This window comes from Felis catus, chromosome F2, assembly GCF_018350175.1.
Source record: "Felis catus isolate Fca126 chromosome F2, F.catus_Fca126_mat1.0, whole genome shotgun sequence".
Taxonomy (NCBI): Eukaryota; Metazoa; Chordata; class Mammalia; order Carnivora; family Felidae; genus Felis; species Felis catus.
The window spans coordinates 41,264,077-41,282,066 of NC_058385.1; the positions used below are offsets into that span (position 1 = coordinate 41,264,077).

Below are 17,990 nucleotides of genomic sequence, written 5' to 3' on the forward strand. Positions count from 1 at the left end.
GAAATTTGGGGGGTCTCCTGGCTGGCTCAGTGGGTAGAGCATGTAATTCTTTATCTTGGGGTCTTGAGTTCAAGCCCCACATTGGGCATAGAGCTTGCTTAAAAAGAAAGAAAAGAAAAGAAATTTTTGTATTCCTTTCCTAGACTTGGTATAATTAGGTGGTTAGTTGGTGTTTACTTAGCACTGGTTAAAAGAACAATGAGTTTTAAGGGCACACACACATACACACACACGCACACACAAGTGAAAATGAACATTGGTCAGAGCCTTTCAGAGGTAAAGAGAGATTTAGGTCATTTGAACCTGGGGCAGCTGTTGATACATTAAGAATTGAAGAAGTACCAAAACAGCTTGTGAGAATTGTGGTATATTTTTCAATGCTTATATTTAACACATTAATGCTTTTTAATACAAAATATAGAATGCAATATAATTAATTACATAAATCACAAAGTAATTGGGGGGGTTAGTTAAGAAATATGTGTAGTATCCCCTAGGCTGTATGGTCTGGTAATAGGACAGGAATTTCAAGTTCCATGACAAATCTCTTCTGTCCTTGTAACAGTATCTCTCTGTAGGAATCATCCCCATTGGGCAGGTTGAGCCCCACTGTGAATCTGTGGTCAGCGCCAGGAAAGACCTGCTGGAACTACCTGCGAAAGAACACTTTGATATTAGAGAATCAAAAGATGGCCTTCATCATAACCATCACAACCAACCACAAAGAACAGTCGAACCACATGAAATTGCAGCTGTTTGACACTTTTTGACCTGAAACATCCACAGTTTTAGCCTAAAAGTATGCCCTATGAGCCGAGTTGCTGAGGACTCAAGGAGGTACAAGACATGTATACAGCCCTCTGGGGCACTGGGGTAACTGGATTAGAATGAAGGTTCTGTCTCCCTCCACAGAATCTAGCCTAGGTTTGACAAGGAGTAGAGACTCCCAACAGGAGAAGGGCAGCTGGATCTCATTGCCTCCAGTCTTGTTGACCTCACATCATGTCCCCTGGATATCTTCAGTGCTAGCCTTCAGGTGCACTCCTTGAAAATTCTGACCCCTTCACAGACACGCTCCCTTCCTCCTAACTCTCGGTGACAATTACAGATGCCTTTCTTTTATTCGCAGAGGTAGCTAAACTTCTGCGAGTTTGAGACCCACCTTGGGTGTAGAGATTACTAAAACAACAACAACAATAACAATAACAACAACAACAGCAAGGCAGGAATTAGTGAATTAGGGGCAAAAGACCAGGGAGAAGAGGGGAGATTAGGAGACAAGAGTTGGGGTGGGCTGGGACATACCTAGCATTTTTGACACCATGGGGAGATCATTTTTAATAATCAAGAAATTTATGGGGCACCTGGGTGGCTCAGTAAGTTGAGTGTCTGACTTCGGCTCCGGTCATGATCTCACAGCTTGTGAGTTTGAGCCCCATGTCGGGCTCTATGCTGACAGCTCACAGCCTGGAGCCTGCTTCAGATTCTGTGTCTCCCTCTCTCTCTGCCCTTCGCCTGCTCACATTCTGTCTCTCGAGGTCTCTCAAAATTGAATAAACATTAAAAAAAATTTTTTTTAAAGTGCAGACCACACACTCCTTTATTACAAACAGAAATAATAATAATAAAATTCCAACTTGTTTGCTCTGTTGTATAGTTAAGGTACTATTCACTATAAAGTCTTTTCTAAAGATTTAAAAGCAACAATCGAGAAATCAAGTAGAATATGCACAACTAGAGAATGTAATCTACAAAATCTCTCTCAAGTGCACAGTACACACCTGTGTAGTTCAGGCTCTGCCTGCTGTGGACTGAATTGTGTGTCCCCTCACCCCCTGCAAATTCATATGTTGAAGTCCTAACCTCCAATGTAATTGTATTTGGAGATAGGGCCTATAAGGATATAATTAAAGTCAAATGCGGTCAGAAGAGTGGGATCCTAATCCACCCGGTTGTAATTCTGAAAATTACTGTACTGACTCCATGTGGCCACCAGAGGGAGTCAAACTATTGAGGCTCTGTCTATCACCAGAGGCATTAAATGTGATCTATGCCTTAGACTTGCTCCAACCCAAACATAGATCTAAATTAGAGGATCAAATTGCAAAAGGCAGTCCAGTCCTGTTTTCCTCATATAAAAGCCTGGGAGACTTTTCTATTTATTTACTGCTCCACCAAAGTAGTTAAGGGGCCAGTGTGACAAAGTAAAAGTTCTAAACGAAAGTGAGGTCCTACAGATCCAAATCCTAACCACTACTTGCATGAAGACATTGTTAAATTCAAAGAGGTTATAGAAGTTTATGTATATATACACACATACAGATAAAACAGTTTATACATATACATACATATATACATATGTATACATACATGATACATATATATGATATAGATGAAATGTAAATAATTGAAAGGATATACACCAAAATGTTATAGTTATCTCTCTTTGGATGATGGGATCATAGGTGATTTTTATTTCCTGGTTACCTTTTTTTTTTTCCTGGTTACCTTTGTTTTCCAATTTTTAAATATTTTTAATTTATTTTTAATGTTTATTTATTTTTGAGAGAGAGCACAAGCAGGAAGGGGCAGAGAGAGAGGGAGACACAGAATTCAAAGCAGGCTCCAGGCTCCGAGCTGTCAGCACAGAGCCCGATGCGGAGCTTGAACTCACAGACTGGGAGACCATGACCTGAGCCAGAGTCAGATGCTCAACCAACTGAGCCACCCAGGTGCCCCTAAATTTTTATTATAATAACCAGAAGTTATTTTGGTAATTAAAAGTTTGGATTTAAAAAAATTTTTTTAACGTTTATTTATTATTGAGAGACAGAGAGAGACAGAGCATGAGCATGGGAGGGGCAGAGAGAGGAGGAAACACAGAATCCAAGGCAAGGTCCCAGCTCTGAGCTGTCAGCACAGAAACTGACATGGGGCTTGAACTCACAAACCACAAGATCATGACCTGAACCAAAGTCAGACGTTCAACCGACTGCGCCACCCAGACACCCCTAAAAGTAAAAGTTTGGATTAAAAAAAATTTTTAATCTACAATATATTACCTCTAGAGAAGTCCCATATAATTACCAGTTACAATGCACACAGTTCTGGGTTTTTCCCAAAGTCCTAATTTTTTTATTAAATAGCGTTTTCTAGGGGTTGCTCCATTTAATAATAGTAATTCCCACTACAGGCAGAGGTTTGGGAAGACAGATTCAATCTCTTGTAGGTCCTTGAAGTTGAAGCAAACACCGAGCTGGTTCTGAAAGCCTAGAGATGGCCCTTGTTAGGAAGAGGTATTTAAGCAGAATCTGGACTGGCCACAAACCACCTACATTTGTGTGTGTGTATGTGGCAAAATATACATGACATACAATTTACCTTGTAATAATTTTTAAGTATACAATTCAGTGGCATTAAGTAAGTACATTAACAATGTTGTACAACCATCACCACTATCCATTTCCAGAACTTTTCCATCATCTCCAAGAACCCAGTAACCACTTTTCTGTCCCCATAAATTGATGACTCACGTAAATGGAATCATACAATATTTGTCCTTTTGTGTCTGGTTTATTTCACTTAGCATAATGTTTTCAAGGTTCATCCGTGTGGTAGCATGTGTCAGAATTTCATTCCTTTTTACAGCTGAGTAATATTTCATTGTATGTGTGTTCCACATTTTGTTTATCCACTCATCAGTTGATGAACACTTGGGTTATTTCCATATATTAGCCATTGTGAATAATAGTATTACAAACATTGGCATACAAGAATCTGTTCAGGTCTCCGCCTTTTAATTCTCTGGGGTATATATCTAGGAGTAGAATTCCTGGGTCATAGAGTAACTCTATGTTTAACACTTTGAGGAACTATCAAACTATTTTCCATAACAGCTGTAACCACTTTACCTTCCATTCAGCAATGCACGAGGGTGCTCACTTCTCCACATCTTTGTTGTTTCCAGTTTTGCTTTTTTTTTTTCTTTTCATTATAGTCACCCCACTGGGTGTGAGACCCACTCACATTTTCTATGCCTTATATATCCTTAGCAGGCACACTACCAATAAACAATTATGCTTGTTGGTTAAGATTTGTCACACTAAGTGTTATTTGACCCAGGGAATTTAAAAAGCAAAGTTTACTGTTTGCTTTCCCACCCCTAGACACCCCCTAAACACTTTGTATAGGAAAACAAGCATGGAACCCAGACAGCCAGAGGAAGCATCACAATTGAGGGCAGGAAGAGTCTGAGGGAAACACGGAAGAAGGCAAACATGGAGCCCAGGGGAACCAAGAAAGCCAAAGGATGTGACACAGAGATAAAAGATAAGAAGAAAAGAGAAAGATTACAGAGTTAAGGGGGAGGAGCAAGGAGAACGAAAATTCAAAGGAAGATTTTACCCAAACAGAAATATCACTAACTGTCACTCATCCGGACCAAGCCTGCCTCCAGAAAAGCCAGTTTGGCAGCTTGGAAAGAGGAGAGGGTAAAAGTCAAAGTTTCAGATTTGAGCGTTAAAAAACATATCTGGACACGACCCTTTTACATTTTCATCTTTTTTGGTTACTTTGCTAATCCCCACCCTGCTTTGAGTGATTTCTGAAATTAACCTGGGCATTACATAATCACAAAATTATTCAGGCATCTACAATGAAACCCCTTCCACTAGTTTTTGGAAATAGATGTCTGGGTGTGGCAATCAGGTAATTACCAAACTTGCGTGTCTCTTAATGCCATTCTATCTCATAAAAGCATTTGGTGGATCAACAACACACTTTACATTTTAAAAGATTAAAAATTTTTTTGCATTTCCTAATGTTTTGCCAGAACTGTTAGATTTTAACAGAAGCCTTCTGTTTTAACTGTAAAGAATTAACTTCTGGTGGGGCACCTGGCTGGCTCAGTCCCTGGAGCGTGAGACCTCGATATCAGGATTGTAAGTTTGAGCCTCATGTCGGGTGTAGAGTTTACTTAAAAATAAAATCTTAAAAAAAGAAAAAAATAATTAACCTCTGGGGCACCTGGGTGGTGCAGTCAGTAGAGTGTGCAACTCTTGATCTTGGGGTCATGAGTTTGAGCCCTAAATTAGGTAGAGATTATTTTAAAAGAAAGAAAGAAAGGAAAGAAGGAAGGAAGGAAGGAAGGAAGGAAGGAAGGAAGGAAGGAAGGAAGGAAGGAAGAAAGAAAGAAAGAAAGAAAGAAAGAAAGAAAGAAAGAAAGAAAGAAAGAAAAAAAGTGGGCTCCTGGGTGGCTCAGTCGGTTGAGCGACCGACCTTGGCTCAGGTCATGATCTCACAGTTTGTGAGTTCCAGCCCCTCGTTGGGTTCTGTGCTGACAGCTCAGAGCCTGGAGCCTGTTTTTGATTCTGTGTCCCCCCCCCCCCTCTCTGCTCCTCCCCCTCTCATGCTCTGTCTCTCTCTGTCTCAGAAATGAATAAACATTCAAAAAAATAATTAACTTCTAAGCCTCAAATAAAGTAAAAATATATGTAATATATTCTGTTGCAAAAATTAACTCCTATTCCTAATGACTCACTTCCTCTGTTTCATATTTGAACTTGGTGGTCTCAAAAGAGATTTTTTTTAATCTTAAAATTAAAACATTTATGAAAAATATTTTAAATTCTTTTGAAATATTTGTCACAGGGGGGGAAAAAAACTAAATACAAAATAGAAAGATTCTAAATGGAGCCCTGATCTTGTATGCTATTCTCCCAAACTAATTTCTTTTCTAGACATGACTAACTGGACATCTTTGGAGTCCTTCAGGAAAACCTAGTGTGCTCAAGGACATAATACAAGTGATTTAGTAAGACAAAAATCCCTTCTGAGTTGGCACTGGGACAATATTGTTTATACTTAAAAAGATACATAAGACATAATCTCAGGCTGAAATTTTAAGGTGCCAAGTAAGCATTATCTCATCTATTACTATGTGACATTTCACAACATATTTATTTATAACTCATTCTCTCTTTCTTAGTCTCTGCTGAGGGTACTTTTTTATATCATCTGCCAATTTCTCTGTACCAGAGAATCAATCAAACACTACTCATTGAGCCTCTTTCATAAACATCACACTGGCAGACATTGTGAGGGATGGAAATGAGGGAAAGTATAACTTTTGGTGCTTAGAGAAGTGACTTTTTTTGTTTGTTTGTTTTGTTTTAATATTTCACAAGAGCTGGGATCCTGGGTGGCTCACTCTGTTGAGTACATGACTCTTGATTTCGGCTCAGGTCATGATCCCAGGGTCATGGGATGAGCCCCATGTTGGGCTTCCACTGAGCATGGATCCTACTTGAGTTTCTCTCTCTCCCTCCTTCTGCCCCCCTTCCCCACTCGTGCTCTCTCTTTCTCTCTCTCAAAATAAGATAAATTATTAAAGGAATATTAAATATTTCACAAGAGCTATGTAGCCTGTGTTTGTGTATGTTTTGCCTTCTGTTATATTTAGTTATTTAAATGCCTGTCTCTCCAAACAGAATCTACATGTAAATTCCTGAAGACAAGAATAAAAACTGTCCAGAAAGCAGGTTTTATTCTTCCATGAAGTCCTCACAGTGAAGCCCTCATAGTACAGGGAATATTTGTTGATATATAGAAACAGATGGGCCACAACTTACAATATCATGATGTTCTATAACTTATTAGTTAGTTTTAGGGACTCAGCATTAGATTTCTAACAGAAACTTTTAAAATTGGTGGTTCAATGGCCAAAATGGTAAAAATGGGAGTTTAGTGGCCAAACACACAACACTGAAAATTGAATTTTAAAACTATACAGGTCTTCCTTCTAAATTGTAAAAGTATAGCCCTAAATTAAGATAATCATATACTTCAATAAATAAATAAAATGTAAAATGTAGGAGGGGCGCCTGGGTGGCTCAGTCGGTTGAGCGTCCGACTTCAGCTCAGGTCACGATCTCATGGTTCGTGAGTTCGAGCCCCGCGTCAGGCTCTGGGCTGATGGCTCAGAGCCTGGAGCCTGCTTCTGAGTCTCCCTTTCTCTCTGCCCCTCCCCCATTCATGCTCTGTCTCTCTCTGTCTCAAAAATAAATAAACATTAAAAAAATTAAAAAAAAATAAAAAATAAAAAATGTAAAATGTAGGAGAGCAGAAAATGTGTCTGTCTTGGTGTATCTGTAAGGATGCTTTTGCTACAAACAGTAGGAATCAACTCTGGGGAGCCTGATGTGTAAAGGAATGTAATCGGTGAAGAAGTGTGGCAGAGGAACACAGAAGGTACTAGAAGAGTACAAGATGGGGAAGGCATGTGGAAATTTTCCAAGAGGCGTTGTTTCATTTAAGGTGAATCTTAGAGGACAAACACATTCCTAGGCAAACAAGAGAGGAAAGACCACCCAAACGGAGGTGGCAGCCCATGCAAAGGTCGAGGAGAAAGAGGTCAACTGAGACATCCAGTGAATGGCTGCAGTTTAGTAAGGCAGGAAATAAAACTTTCAAGTATTCATTCATTGCTTTACATTAATATGTTTATTGAGTGCTTCCCATGTGTCAGTGTAATGAATGTTTGTCTTTTTAGCTACCATGTATCCATTTGTCCTAACATTATTTTATTCCTTTCAAGAAATTACCTCACCTCTATTGGCCAGTTGTATGGGACTTCATCAGGGACCTTGCTGTCATGGCTAGGGATGGGCATAGCTATAATTGGGTAATTCTTTCTTTTTTTTTTAATATTTTAATTTATTTTTGAGAGAGACAGAGAGGGTGAACAGGGAGGGGCAGAAAGAGAGGGAGACAAAGGATCTGAAGTGGGCTCCACACTGACATCAGCAAGCTGAATGCAGGGCTTGAACTCATGAGTTGTGAGATCATGACCTGAGCCACCCAGGTGCCCCCAGGTATTCCTTTCTTGAAGTCTGCCCAGCCAAAGAGACAAAAAATGGTTGGAGTCCATTTAGTTTGCTCCAGTTACAAGATTTTCTCTCCACCTCTGTTTCCTATCTCTCAAGAACAGCCCTAAGCCCTTCCTACTTCCAAATTGACTCTTCCCATTGAGTCTGTGAACTGATATCCCTCCTCTAAATCCCTTTTGGTTTACGTTGATCAGAGTCAGGCTTCCACAGTCAATAGAAGACTCTCACCAATACAGCCAGTCTCTGTGTTAGCAATGAAGAAATACTACTAAAAAAGATGTGGGTCTTATTCAGAAGGAAGCGTATTTTCCAGAATGGAATGGGGGGAGTAGTGAGGATTATATAGCCAATATAATTGAGTTATGTAAAAGATATAATGGGAGCAAAAGAGAACAATCCTAAAACCCTCTGAGAAAATCAAAATAGGCTTCAAAGCAGAGGAAGCGCTTGTGCCTTCTCCTAAGGGAGAAGTAGGAATTTATGGATAGAGAAGTGTAGAAGGACTACCAAAAACAAACAAACAAACAAACAAACAAACAAAAAAAAAAAACCATATGCAGGAAGGAAAAATCATGACTAATCTGATGACTAATCTGGGGAGACTGAAAGAATATTTTGGAATGTGGAGAAGATTCTGTATAGGATTCAGATATGCCTGGAATTTATCTCATAAACAGTGACAGCTCATTCGAGAATTTTAGGCAGGATTATATGACCTGATTTTTATTTAGAAAAATAACTCTGCAGACCACTGAGGATAGAGTGAGAGAAGGTAGGAGATGAGAAGGTGGGAGAAGAGTGTGAGGAGGAAGGCAGTGATAGAGAGGAGGGAAACATTAGACTGGAAACAGAGTCTAGAGAAGCAAAAGCATTACTTACATGAGAAATGGCAAGGGCACAAACTCAGAAAATTGCAGTGGGAAGGACTGAGTCCAGCGATATTTCAAAAAGTAACTGATAGATGGGGCGCCTGGGTGGCTTAGTAGGTTAAGCATCCGACTCTTGATCTCAGCTCAGGTCTTCATCTCAAGGTCATGAGTTCAAGCCCCACATTGGAAAAAAAAAAAAAGGTAATTGATAGACTTGAAATCTGTTGGCTGTAAGAATTGAGGGAGAGGTGAGGGTGATAGTCTAAGATGAAGGATAAATCACTGGGTAATTGGTAATAACTAAGATAGGGTATGCAGGGAAGGAGCATCTTTGGGAAAAGATAATGTGGCTCCTTTAAGAGGTGATACCTGTATGTCAAGCCTTGAGCTCAGGAGATAGGGATGTGGGAGTCATCATGAGCCAGTAATTAAAGGAAAAAAAGTAGGTGAACTTTCCTGGGAGAGTATGTATAATGAGAAGGAAAAAGGGCCCCAACAGAAGCCTGATGTGTTGCAAGTCTTCAAAGGTGGCCCCAAACTGCCTAGGTGGCTCAGTCGGTTGAGTGGCTGACTTCAGCTCAGGGCATGACCTCATGGTCCATGAGTTCGAGCCCTGCGTCAAGCTCTGTGCTGACAGCTCAGAGTCTGGAGCCTGCTTTAGATTCTATGTCTCCCTCTCTCCCTGCCCCTCCCCTGCTCATTCTCTCTCTCTCTCTCTCTCAAAAATAAATAAACATTAAGTTAAAAAAAAAAACATTACTAGAATAAATTTGAAATATTGTACCGGTTAACTTGAGATTTCACTAGACTGTTTACAGAACTAGCCGAAAGTACACAGCAGTTTTTAGAAAAATAAAAAGTCATGCCTTGCTAGAACTGACCAATCTTGAGTGATTAATTTTGTGACCTGATTGTACAATTTGTGCTATACAACTAAAAGATGAGCCTCCAGTCCCAAGACCTTTCAATTAACGGTTTCCTGGAGTCTGATGGCCCTAAACGATGAACTTCTTATACTGAAAAAAGTATAGTGAACTAGTGACTGAAGGTGAGTTATTTCATTATCTCAATTTTAAAGTTTTTTATGTCTCCTAAAATATAAAGTGACACAACCACCTTGGAAAACTGGCTCGTTCTTTCTTTCTTTCTTTCTTTCTTTCTTTCTTTCTTTCTTTCTTTCTTTCTTTCTTTCATGTTTATTTATTTTGGGGAGAGAGAGACAGAGACAGAGCAGGAGCGAGGGAGGGGTAGAGAGAGCAGGAGACACAGAATCCAAAGCAGACTCCAGTCTCAGAAGTGACAGCAGAGAGCCCTACGCGGAGCTCGAATTCATGACTTGAGGCGAAGTCTGATACTGAACCGACTGAGCCACCCAGGGGCCCTAGAAAACTGACACTTTTTAATAAACTCAAATATTTGCCCTATGACCCAGCAAATTCTGTTTCTAAGTAATTTTCCAAGAAAAATTAAAACATAACATCCGTGGGACGCCAGGATGGCTCAGTCGGTTTTGTGTCCGACTTCGGCTCAGGTCATGATCTCACGGTTCAGGGGTTCAACTCCCACGTCAGGCTCTGTGCTGACAGCTCGGAGCCTGGAGCCTGCTTCGGATTCTGCGTCTCCCTCTCTCTCTGTTCCTCCCCTGCTCTCACTCTCTCTCTCTCTCTCTCTCAAAAATAAATAAAGATTTTAAAAAAATTTTAAAAAACCCATAACATCCGTGAAGAGCTGTACACAAGTGTTCACAGTAGCTTTATTTATTTATAATAGCCTGAAAAGATCTGGAAGCAGTCTGAACATCCATCAACAGGAGAATGGATAAAGAAATTATGCCATGTCCATACAATGGAATTCTACTGAGCAATAAAAAGAACTATTAGATGCAATAACATGGATAAATCTCAAAAATATGCTGAATGAGGGGCACCTGGTTTGGCTCAGGCAAAGCATGTGACTCTTGATCTCGGGGTCGTATTTTCAAGCTCCACGTTGGGCGTAGAGATTACTGAATAAAAAGGTTGAATGAAAGAAGCCAGAGGCTCCCCCTCCCCCATACATATTGTATAATTCCATTTATATGAAGTTCAATAACAGACAAATCTAACCTATGGTAATAGTCAAAATTCAGTTTATCTCTGGAGAGTAAAAAAAAATTATCCTTCCCAGGATGTTTTCTGGTTTAGGAAATTACATGTTATAAATCCCTTAGTTTGATTACTTTTTATGAATAGGAAATTAGTTTCTCTCCATCCTCACTAAATAAATGTTGAACACTTACAGAATATCTGTTAATTTGAAGAGTTACCAAATTCTCATTTCAGCCCTGAGAGCTCCCTGTCGTGAACAAGGGACATGGAGGAGAAAAGGGAATATACCATTGATGGGGTGATGGGGGTAATTCTGAATACAGAAATAGCTTGACTGTCACCAGGACACAGAGAGAGCCAGTTCTCCTGAACCCCCTTGAGTGGAGAGATTCTCCAGCAATTGGGTTCTTCTGGGAATGGAAGCTAGCTGCTCTAGAAATAGGAGTGCTGTGGTTTCCTTCCGAGATGTGTTTCCAATTTCAGCTACTAGGGGGCAGAATTGCAGCAGCAGGAATGGTGGAACGGTTCCAGAAATGGAGAAGCTGGAGGCAAAATTAGGGCATCTAGCCAGTAAAAAAGCAAGAAAAGGTATAGGCCAGAAAAGGCACAGGAAATATGGGCTCAGCTGAGCTGGTAAGCAAGAATGAGGGTGTGGACAGACCAGGAACACCACGCTGAGGTGGCAATAGGCTACTGAAAACTGCTGAGGTGCAAGGTGGATAAAGATCACCCGACCCCCAGAACCTGACATTGCCTCTGAGAAGAGTACCCAAGGTGTAGCTACTGCAAACAAGAATCTGTAAGCCCGGATGTTCAAACATCTATTAATGTTGGGGTGGGGGGTGTGGAATTCAACTAGGGAAGAACAGTTTTCTGAGGGAACCTCCCAGGAAAGTTGGAGGGGATCCAGAAGCAAGTACAGACATTAAACAGGGGTGGCCTATAAAAATAGAGGTATGATTTTTCAGGGGAGTGGTGAAGAAATTCTCCTCAGTCAGTAAATTGATAATTAAAATCTTACCAGCTTGCTTTTTCCTGATCTTAAAGCTTTGAGCCCAATTAAAATGTAACGCCCAAGAAAAATGGAGTACTTGGAGCACTTGTCAGACATTTACACTCTCGTGTGAATAAGTGATCTATTAAGCAAATGTTAACTGAACATCTACTTTGTGGAGCTAGAGCTTGCATTCCAATGGGGCTGGACCAGCAATAAGCAAGTAAACAAATATGTAAATAAAAATTTCAGAGAGGGAAAGGGCATTGGAGAAAAGTCAGGTAACGACAAAGTGAAAGACAGGGCAGGTTGAGAGTCTTCAGAAAAGTATCTCTTAGGGTGATGTTCAAGCCAAGACCTAAATGTTGAGGAGTCCATAATGCAAAGATCTCTGGGAAGAATCTTCCAAGCAGAGGGGACAGCAGTACGAGGGTTCAGGGCTGTGTTGTTTAAACTTTGTAAGCTCCAAAATAAGGAGTTGGATCTTATTCAATTTGCAGTGAAAAGTCATTAGAATTTTAAATGGGAGAGTGGTCTGACCTCATTTACATTTTTAATAGTGTTCGGTAGAACATCAACTCAGAATGGAAGCAGAGAGACCAATTAGGGAGCAATTGCAATCATTGCTGAGAGATCATGGTGGCATGGTCAGAGAAGTAGCTGAGAGACAGTAAGTGGAGAGGTTCTGATGGGATTTTGTAGGTGGATGGAGAGGTAAGCAGAAGCACAGATGACTGCTAGATGTTTACCTTGAACAACTGCCTGGATAGTGGGGCTATAACATGACGGGAGTAAGGCTGCAGAAACAGCGGTGGTGTTGGGGGTGGTCAAGAGTTCTCTTTTGGACATGTTAAGGTTGAGATGCCTAGTAGATCACCAATGGAGGTGTTGAGCTCTGGTAGAAGATCAGCTGCGGAACTGTAAATGCCATTAGCATCTGGGTGGTATATGTGTTGCCAAAGGGAACACAACAGATGAATGGTATTGAAAGCCATCTGCCTAACTGGGATCACACAGGGACAGAATGCAGGCCAGGCAGAAAAGGGAGGCCATCAGGAGCTCTAGGAAAGGGAACTGGAGGAGTGAGGCATGGGAGGTGGAGCCTGCAAAGGAGCTGAGAGGGAAGAATCTGAGAGGTAGGACAGCCCAACATGGCAGAAATCAAAAGGTGAAAGTATTTCAAGCCAAGAGGGTGTGCCACCAAGTCAAAAGCTGCTGAGTTGTTGAGGAAGAAAAAGAAGTGATAATGACCTTGACAAAGGTAGTTCCAGGGAGTGAGGTTGAAAACCAACCAGAAGCCAGCTTTTGATAAAAAGGAAAACTTTTGCGAGGACAGATCTTCCAGGAGAGAGGAAGACCCAGGGATATCAGAAAAAGGCCGTAAGAGGCATGAGAAATAGAGGAGGTTCTCAACCTGGCTGAATGTCAGAATCATCCAGGAACTTAAAAAATAAAACAAAGGGCACCTGGGTGGCTCAGTCAGTTAAGCGTCCGACTTCGGCTCAGGTCACGATCTCGAGGTCCGTGAGTTCGAGCCCTGCGTTGGGCTCTGGGCTGATGGCTTAGAGCCTGGAGCCTGCTTCTGATTCTATGTCTCCCTCTCTCTCTGCCCCTCCCCCGTTCATGCTCTGTGTGTCTCTGTCTCAAAAATAAATAAACGTTAAAAAAAAATTTTTAAAAATAAAACAAGTTTTGGGGTGCCTGGGGGGCTCAGTCGGTTAAGTGTCTGACTTTGGCTCGGGTCATGATCTTACAATTCGTGAGTTCGAGCCCTTCATCAGCCTCTGTTCCTACAGCACTGAGCCTACTTGGGATTCTCTGTCTCGCTCTCTGCCCCTCCCCACTCATTCTCTCTCATTCTCTCTCTCTCTCTCTCTCTCTCTCTTTCTCAAAACTACATAAGCCTAAAAAAATAAATTAATTTAAATAAATAAAACAGGTTTCTGGTCCCCTCCCAGATTTACTAAATTAGTAGGAGTGGGAGTTGAAATACATATATATGTAGATTATCTTTCATTGCCATTAATTTCTTTTTAATTTTTTAAATGTTTATTTATTTTTGAGAGAGAGAGACAGAGTGCAAGCAGGGGAGGGGCAGAGAGAGAGACACACACAGACTCTGAAGCAGGCTGCAGACTCTGAGCTGTCAGCACAGAGCCCGATCCAGGGCTCAAACCCCCAACCATGACATGGTGATTTGAGCCAAAATCAAGACTCGGACACTGAACTGCTTAACCGATTGAGCCACCCAGGTGCCCCTATTGTCATTAGATTTGAATTTAGTTTTTACTAATGGAATCTATATATTTCTTTAATTTTTTTTTGTTTTTAATTGAGGTATAATTGACATTGAGTCTATATATTTTTAAAACTCCTTCAGTAATTCTGATTTAGCTAAATAGAGTAGAGGTGAGATGTGCAAGAATATTCCCACCAAAACAAAAGAAATACCTTCTGAGGGGAGAGGTTAATAGGAAGAACTTTCAAGTTTTAAGTTTACCTCCCCTAAGGGGTGCCTGGGTGGCTCAGTCAATTAAGCGACAGACTTGGGCTCAGGTCACTATCTAGTGGTTCCTGAGTTGGAGCCCCACATCCAGCTCTGTGCTAACAGCTTGGAGCCTAGGGCCTGCTTAGGATTCTGTGTCAATCTCTCTCTCTGCCCCTCCCCTGCTCACACTCTGTCTCTCTCTCTCTCTTAAAAATAAACACTTGAAAAAGAAAATAAAATAGTTTATCTCTCCTAAACTTTTCACAACCTTTAGAGCTTGATATCACTTGTCTTCTGCTGAGCTTCGAACACAAAATGAGTATTAACAGAAAGACTTAGAAACAGGCAGCCAGGCTTAGATATCTTGCTCTTTTTCAGGGATATGAGGGCTCATGACTGATTTTATACTGCATATACAGAATTAAATGTATTTTCTTCTGCCATTGAAATTGGTTCTTGTATTGGATCCCGGAGCTGTTTTTAGCAATTTTGGCAGTGTTTTGCAAATTGCTAGTAGATTTTGAGGTACTCTGTCATCAGAACAGGTTTGAGAATGCTTCAAAAGAGCCCTGAAAGCTTCATGCACTCTCCTTCTCCCTCTTCCTCTCTCTCTGAGCCTCTCCCTCCCTCTCTCCTCCTCTTCCCCACCTCTCTCTCTGTCTCTCTCTGTCTCTCTCTGTCTCTCTCTCCCTTGTTCCCTCCCCACCCTACCACCTCTCTCCTTCTCTGCTCAGGTTAGCAATTTCCTCAAGGGAGGGCTGAAAGTTGAACTTGAGTCCCCCTTGAGTTCAGCTGGCAGGAAGAAAATCCCAAAATGGGAGTAATTTGATATGTCTGGAAGCAGGAAAAACAAAATTTAAAATAGAAGCTTCCTTCCAAGAGGCGATTATAATAATGTCTCACATGTATACTTCACTTTACAGTTCACAATACCTGTTGTGTCCATTACTTTATTTGATCTTAGTATCAGTCCTGAGAGAAGCTCTGCTCTTATCAACTTCACACCATTAAAAAAAAAAAAAAAAAAAAAAAAGACAGATGAATAAATGGAGGCTTAGAAGGGTTAAGACCATTTCCAAGGTCCCTCAGGGAGAAAAGTATAAACTTCTTTTTTTTTAATACTTGTTAATGTTTATTTATTTTTGAAAGAGAGAGAGAGAGAGATAGAGAGAGCACAAGCGGGGGAGGGGCAGAGAGAGAGAAGGAGACACAGAATCTGAAGCAGGTGCCAGGCTCTGAGCTGTCAGCACAGAGCCCTGTGCGAGGCAGCTCGAACCATGAGATCATGACCTGAAGTCCGATGCTTAACAGACTGAGCCACTCAGGTGCCCCAAAAAGTATAAACTTCTAAGTGACTTGTTCACTATCACAGAGTAAAAAAGTAAATGAACTCAACAATGAAAAGGAACCGACTACTGATACTTGAAACAATTTGGATGACTTCCCAAGGACTTATGCTGGGTGAAAAAAGCCAAACCCCTAAAGTTTACATCCTCTTTGATTTCATTTATATAAAATTCTTAGAATAATAAAGTTTTAGAAACACGACAATGGTTGCCAGGTTGCTATTCAATATCTACACTACGATGGTGGATACAGGAAACTTCATGTGTGAGAAAATTGCATAGATCTAAATACAAGTGAAGCAGGAGAAGTCTAAATAAATGAACTACACGAATGTCGATATCCTGGTTCTGATGTTTTACCATAGTTGTGCAAAATGTTCCCAATGGGAGAAACTAGGTAAAGGGTAGACAGGAGCTCTCTGCTTAATTTCTTACAACTGCCGATGAATGTATAATTATCTCAATAAAAACTTCAATTTAAAAAAGTGAATGAGTCAGGATGTGTCTCTGCTTCTTGCTTGTGCGTTATTTACCTTCCCACAGTGTAATGGAATGAGAGATGACCTTGCTCTTGGGATCCCCAGTTTGATTTGATACTCTGTGAGTGAGTGAGTTGGAGATGGGGGTATATCCAAATTTGACCCCGATTATTAAATTAGGTAAGGGAATAGTGTCCCCAGAACGTTTCCTACATTGAGAGTCAGGGGAAGCTTAATTCTGTACCAAGCGCTGAAATGTGTTAATTTATCTGAGTCACCTATTCCAGCACACACACTCTTAAGTCTTTCCTGGCTTTTTGGTCTCACCTGCTGATGGGGGGCAACGTTAAGGGTAGAGAAAGGACGGAATGTGAACAGAGCCTCAGACCTGTGGGGTGGGGCAGTTGGGGTTGCTGGTAGGGTTAGTGATGTTCTCTCGGTGATCGTGCATGCAGAGCCAGAAGCTGAGGGTCACCTCTGATGCCTATCCATTCCACGCCTCAGATTTTGCTTACCCTTTCCTTCTCCTGTTCTCTTCCTGTCATTTAATTTTAGCTGCTTCTCTCTACCCTGCCCCCACCCCTTCTGTCTTTTTGTGTCTCTTTCTCTTGATTTTTCTTTCTCTTTTTTACTATATTTTTCTACTATGGTCACATTTTATTATTTTTTTAATGTTTTTTTTAAAAAGAACTTACTCTAAATTTTTTTTTGTTAATGCTTATTTATTTTTGATATATAGAGAGAGACAGAGTGCAAGCAGGGGAGGAGCAGAGAGGGAGGGAGACACAGAATCTGAAGCAGGCTCCAGGCTCCGAGCTGTCAGCACAGAGCCCGATGCGGGGCCTGAACTCACGAACCATGAGATCATAACCTGAGCCGAAGTCAGATGCTTAACCGACTGAGCCACCTAGATACCCCATGTTTATTTATTTTTGAGAGAGAGAGAGCAGGGGAGGGACAGAGAGAGAGGGAGACAAGAGGATCTGAAGCGGGCTCCGTATGTAGGGCTTGGACTCACAAACAGTGAGATCATGACCTGAGCTGAAGTCAGTGGCGCAACTGACAGAGCCAACAGGCACCCTGACTGTATTTTAATTAGTACACAATTTTATTTTATTTTATTAAAAAAAATTTTTTTTCAACGTTTATTTATTTTTGAGACAGAGAGAGACAGAGCATGAACAGGGGAGGGGCAGAGAGAGAGGGAGACACAGATCCGAAACAGGCTGCAGGCTCTGAGCTGTCAGCACAGAGCCCGACGCGGGGCTCAAACTCACGGACCATGAGATCATGACCTGAGCCGAAGTCGGACGCTTAACCGACCAAGCCACCCAGGCGCCCCTAGTACACAATTCTAAAATATTAACTAAAAAATAGCAAGAAAGTCAGTGTAACCTAGTACAGGTCTTGCTGTAAAAGTCACATGACTACAACTCAAGTCCAGAGGAGTCTCTACTAAGACACAGCTTCCTGGTGCAGGAGTGCTTTTTGCAGGGTAAGAAAACCCAAATTAAGGTCTGGGTTCCACCACTGACTTTCATTTGATCTACCACAGTTTGTTTCCTCAGCCACAAAACAAAAGGGACAGACTCAAAATTCCCTCCCTAAATCCCTGCAAGTTTTGTCCGAGTCTAGAGAAACAAGCCTTCCTGGCCAGGCGTGGTGGAATGCTAAAAAAACAAAAATTAAAAACTGGTGAATCTAGGTAGAGAGCGAGATGTTCGAAGATTGCTTCATTTGGAGGCTTTCCCAGAGGCTGGGTATTCCAATGGGCCCGGAAGTTGTGATCCAACCAGGTGCCATCAACCCAAGGCTGTGAAGGCCAACACTGTAATTACGCT

General features: G+C 41.2%; 1 long non-coding RNA gene across 1 annotated transcript in view; it reads right to left on the reverse strand.

Moving 5' to 3' along the window:
• Positions 1-368: 368 nt before the first annotated feature.
• Positions 369-17,990, reverse strand: part of LOC123383008 — a 29,532-nt gene continuing 11,910 nt past the window's right edge. Inside the window, exon 2 of the long non-coding RNA XR_006592175.1 lies at positions 369-653. This is a non-coding gene — a long non-coding RNA (uncharacterized LOC123383008). The remainder of the gene's footprint in view (positions 654-17,990) is intronic.